The 5151-nt window shown below is 36.1% G+C and overlaps 1 long non-coding RNA gene across 1 annotated transcript; it reads right to left on the minus strand.

Annotated features, from left to right (window-relative positions):
• Positions 1–2200: 2200 nt before the first annotated feature.
• Positions 2201–4886, minus strand: LOC110786921 (uncharacterized). The gene is made up of 4 exons (XR_002532945.2): positions 4635–4886; positions 4334–4416; positions 4162–4228; positions 2201–2326 (listed from the first exon to the last, which is right to left on the minus strand). It is a non-coding gene; the product is annotated as an uncharacterized lncRNA (long non-coding RNA).
• Between the last annotated feature and the right edge of the window lie 265 nt (positions 4887–5151).

Raw genomic sequence — 5151 nt, forward strand, 5'->3', positions numbered from 1 at the left:
TGTTGATTTCAAAGTACGCAAATCTAGGAAACCTAGAGAAGCTAGACTGTGAGACCCCACACATTTATGTCAAGAAGATTGAGTTTGCCTGCAATTACTTTGCTACAGTGAAGAACCTACCTGAACTAAGAAAGAAAGATGTTATGGCAGAGATGGTTATTCATTGCTTACCTTCCAAGAGCCCATACATAGAGCTTAAGAACCGATTTCGGGATATGCATATGAAAAATGGTATTCCTAACTACTACAAGTATGGTACTCCAGATGGTAGATGGAGGTACGATTTGGAGATTATGACTACAATTATAGAACTTGCGGAGGAATGCTTTGATGATGGTAAGACTGTAGAGAACATCAACCTTACAGGATTAGATCATGATACAGAGACTCAGATGGATGAGGATAGTGATGATGATGTTATTGAGATTGAGAACCCTAATCCTATCATTCCTGAACCCACTATTGAGATCTCCAGTGACACAGAAATTGAGCCTGAAATCAACAATGATGAAGTGAACAGTGTGCTACAGCAAAACAATGAGGATATGGAGTATGAGTCTGATCCGGAGGAAGACTTTGATGACTTTAAAGACCATGAGCACTCTTCACCAGTTTGTAGAGGTGGTTGGATAGTAGAGTAGCATTTTAAGCTTTTGTAATAGCTAGTACTAAGATTTAGTGAAGCAATAAAGTAGTACACTACTATTTATGGTTTTAGTAGTTCTGTTTTGTGGTTTCCGAATAAAGTAAGATCCAAAGGATGTATCATCTTTTTCCATTGAAGTAATAAAATCTAGAATTCCTTCTTATATCCTTAATTCTAAGTTTATGCTATCTTTGAGCGATTATCGCGAAAGGAATTTTATGCATTTCTTCAATGAAATTGTACTTGCAAGGTGGTCCAATCTTTCACCACTTGAACTTTGTGATGCGGACTAAGGGGAAAAGCGGCCCATAAACAGGCGCCTATCCTGCTTAGGGTCCGAATTTTTGTGTTTGTGCACCGATTGAATGACTAGCTAGTGCAATGTGATAGTAAGGAAGTGTCCAACCTCAGTTGTTAAAGTTAGTCTTTTGTTTTATTCAGGAGAAGGGAAATGACTACCCAAGGAATTGCCGACGTGGTCAGGCAACTAGCTGAAGTAGTGCAGAACTTAGCACAGAATAGGAATAACCAGGGAGTTGATCCAGCTGGTGAGATGTTTAAGAAGGTGGCACTAGTGGAAAAACAGTCATTTGCGTCGGTCATTTAAGCTCATTTGCGTCGCACATTAGTTAACCTGCGACACAAATGACCTTTTTTTTAACATGCCGAAAAGTCATTTGCGTCGCAGTTTAGCTAAACTGCGACGCAAATGACTTTTCAGCATGTTAAAAAAAAGGTCATTTGCGTCGCAGATTAGCTAAAGTGCGACGCAAATGACTTTTCAATATGTTAAAAAAAAAAGTCATTTGCGTCGCAATTTAGATAAAGTGCGACGCAAATGACTTTAGATTTTGTTAAAAAAAAATAGGTTCCATTTTACTATATATATATATATATATATATATATATATAGTTAAATGGTCAACTCACTACTAGATAAGGCTTAAAACATAAGGACAATAACCATTATAAATCTTACAATACGGGAAACAATCATTGTATTTCTAATAATTTATATTAAGTATACAATTCAGACCAAAAGTAAAAATACTGAGATCTCCCTACTGAGCGATTATCTCCCACTCCTGCACCTCCACCAGCAAGTTCAGCTTGCTTCAGCCTCAGCAGACAAAAGAAAACAAGGCAGACATGTGAGAAGAAAAGTCAAGAGAGAGCATTAACGCATAAAAGGAGCACATATAAGCTGTTCAGACAAAGCAGCCACAAATGCAACACACTACCCATGCATCTCACAACATTTATTTAACAATATGCAGAACAAATAATAATGACAGGTACTTCATATACGCAAAACAAACAACACTGAATATACGCAGAACAAGCAACAAAAATAAACAAAACACCAACAGTAACCCACTAACCCACCCTACTTGAAAGTTCTTAGAATGTTCATATGAAAGTTCTTAGAATGTTCACTGTTCATATGAAAGTTCTTAGAATGTTCATAAGAAAGTTCTTAGAATGTTCATATGAAAGTTCTTAGAATGTTCACTACTAGACAGGGTGAGCATGCACATCATACCCATTCACTGTGGAGGATAAGAAAACAAGGTAGGGACCCAGCAATGACTTGACAACAGGCAACGGTATAGCAGCTGCATCGTCAATGATCAAGAGCTCTGCTTGCGAGACCTTCACATGGTTTTGAGGTTCAACATACTGTCACAATTATTCAGTTAGAATTATGATAACAAGAACTGAGACATCCATGAGAGTACCTAACACCATGCAAAAAACTAAAAGCAAACTCTCTCTAAGCTTCATAGATTTATTGGTGCTCGGTTATACTAGAATTGATCTCATGTGGATTAACAAGACAAATAAAGATCACAAAATTCACTTTTTTAGTACAGCGAGTTTATATGGCAGAATTTGCCCATTTTCAGTACATCTTATACTTTTTTCATAGCTTACGACAATTAGGCATAAAGTTGGTAGCCACTACATTTGAATATAGACCATAAAGCTCAAGAATCAAGCATGACAGTTTACAAATTACAACTCGAACATCCTAATCTTTTCTTCGTCTTTTAACAATACCTTCTTCTTGTAATTTGTATTGTTTCCTAAGACTCTTAGAGATACTATTCAAAGACTTCTATCATTACTAGGATACGTTGACAGAAAGTTAGTAAAATATATGTGATTTGAGCAAAGCTAAAAATCTATATCATGAAACACAATGCTCCACTTCAGCACTTCCCCTGATTCTAGGAACCAGCTCTAATTCGATTTCTAGTTATAACCTAAACGCTAAAGCAGCTATCATAGTGCTAACTGCTGAGGCTAGCATGAGCCTAGAGGCTTGCTCATACAAGCTATGTTCTACAATTGGAAAAAGGGACGATCACGAAAATGAAACTCCGAACAATAGTTTGATACCATTCCCTTTTTGCAACTTCTGGTGGATGCTCACAATAGTGAATCTAGCTATGTTATGCTTGCAGAATCACATCATTCACAGAAATGGAATGATTATTGAGTGGCATTGTTGCAAAAGAAAAAAGAATTTCCCATAATATGCATCACAAAAGTATGAGATAAAAGGAAGAGTATGAATTATGGTTAAACAAGGTAGCATTCATATCCAAATAAAAAAACTTTATACGACTAGCCTGATGGAGAAATGGAGAATATAGAAACTGCAAAGGCGCAAGGATGGAGGATTTGGTTTAAACCATAAATTTCTGGCAATTGAAGAACATTGCTTTCAGAGTAGACTGATGATTCACATGCCAACACGATGACCTGTGTTACTTGAAACTAGGGAGGTTGGGATTGGTGAACCTAAGAATTAGCTACAAGTCCACCGTGAGGTGCACTTAGGAGGTTCATTGGTCAATTTGGACTATGGAAAATCTATACACAACTTGCAGATAATTTATCTAGGTAGTTTAGAGTAGTAACAATGACCACAGCTAAAATTTTCCAGCAGAGCGAAAATAAGAATTTGCCTTAATGGCAACTTAGTTTGATGGTCAATTGCTATGAACTAACATGGATTTGGACAGATTTAGGAGATAAAATGAGAAGATATAGGGAATAAGATGAAGTTTGATTGATTAATAAGATTTATCAAGTAATGCCGAGAAGTCCATTTAGAAAACAAGTGAATAACACCAGGTATACGTGCATACATTTTCCACTACAAATGCAGTGAAGGTGTTCAAATAAAATCAGAAGTAAGAAACAGCTTAGTTTGATTAGCCAATTCTGTAATGCAAGATAGATTACCACCTAGGAAAGCATGAATTTTCAGAAAGTAAGAAACCAAAGCAACTAATTCCCTGTGAAAGTGAATTGTCGTATAAATTATTTTAACACAACCAATGATATTTTCATTTTAGAATAAGATCAATAAGATCTACAAAAAAATATTGCATAATTCCAATCCATTAGTTCTAACATTGTAGTAAAACCAAACAATTTGGAACCTGACATAGAAAAACCCCTAAAATTCCAGAAAAAGTAGGTAAAAAGAAACTGAGTAATACCTCCATGTAATCGGTGAGTTTGAGAACTAATTTTCCATCACACTGCCGATATCATCGAATAACGAGTCTGCATTGATCGAAGAATCAAAATCAACAACCCAATATCTGAAGTTCCAACAACATAAACCCTAAAAAATAGATAATAAATTGAATGATGATGGATGAGACTTACAGATCCAAGATCGGCACGAAATGATTTCACGGATCCCTCCACGAATTCATCCCAACAACTAAGATTAAACTTTAATTATACTTCTGCAAAATAAAAATAAAAAATTATACCGCAGAAACCCTAAGCTAAGATTAGTAAAATTGAAATGGGGAGAAATTGGAGAAAAGAACAATTTAGTTACACCCACGAAATGCTTAATTTGACAAAAATAGTGTGAGAAGGTACAAATCTACTCATTTATGGAGATCCGAAAAGATATATGAACAGAATTAGGAAGAAGAGGAGAGAGATTACTACATACCGTCTTTGATGAAGCTTGCCTCTCAACCTTCGATTGATAAACCAGATTTGAGACATGGAAATGTTGGAATTTTTGCTTCGAGACGTCTCCTTCTTCGCAGCGGTTCGTGCCATGTTATTCGCAGATCGAGCTTGATTTTTCAGATAATTAAAATGGAAAAACAGGGGTAGGATGGTTAGAGACTTAGAGGAGATTGTATGAGAGAATATGAGAGAGAAAGGGTATAGGAGCAGCCGAGCAGGTAGGTCAACATTCAACAATACTGCTCGTACCAAAAATAAAAAAATTAATAAAAGTAATAATTAAATTTCAGAAACCTTGCGTCGCACAATAAACCACTGACGCACGTGTCTTTCTAATGCTGGAAGAGTTCACTGCGTCGCTGATTAATAAAATTGCGACCCAAATTACAATACCTCCGCGTCACAGTTTTGTAAATCAGCGACGTAAATGACTTATAATCACTTTTTTTTAAGATAAACAGCCATTTGCGTCATTAGAACTAAAAGTGCGACGC

Source organism: Spinacia oleracea, chromosome 4 (genome assembly GCF_020520425.1).
Source record: "Spinacia oleracea cultivar Varoflay chromosome 4, BTI_SOV_V1, whole genome shotgun sequence".
Lineage (NCBI taxonomy): Eukaryota > Viridiplantae > Streptophyta > Magnoliopsida > Caryophyllales > Amaranthaceae > Spinacia > Spinacia oleracea.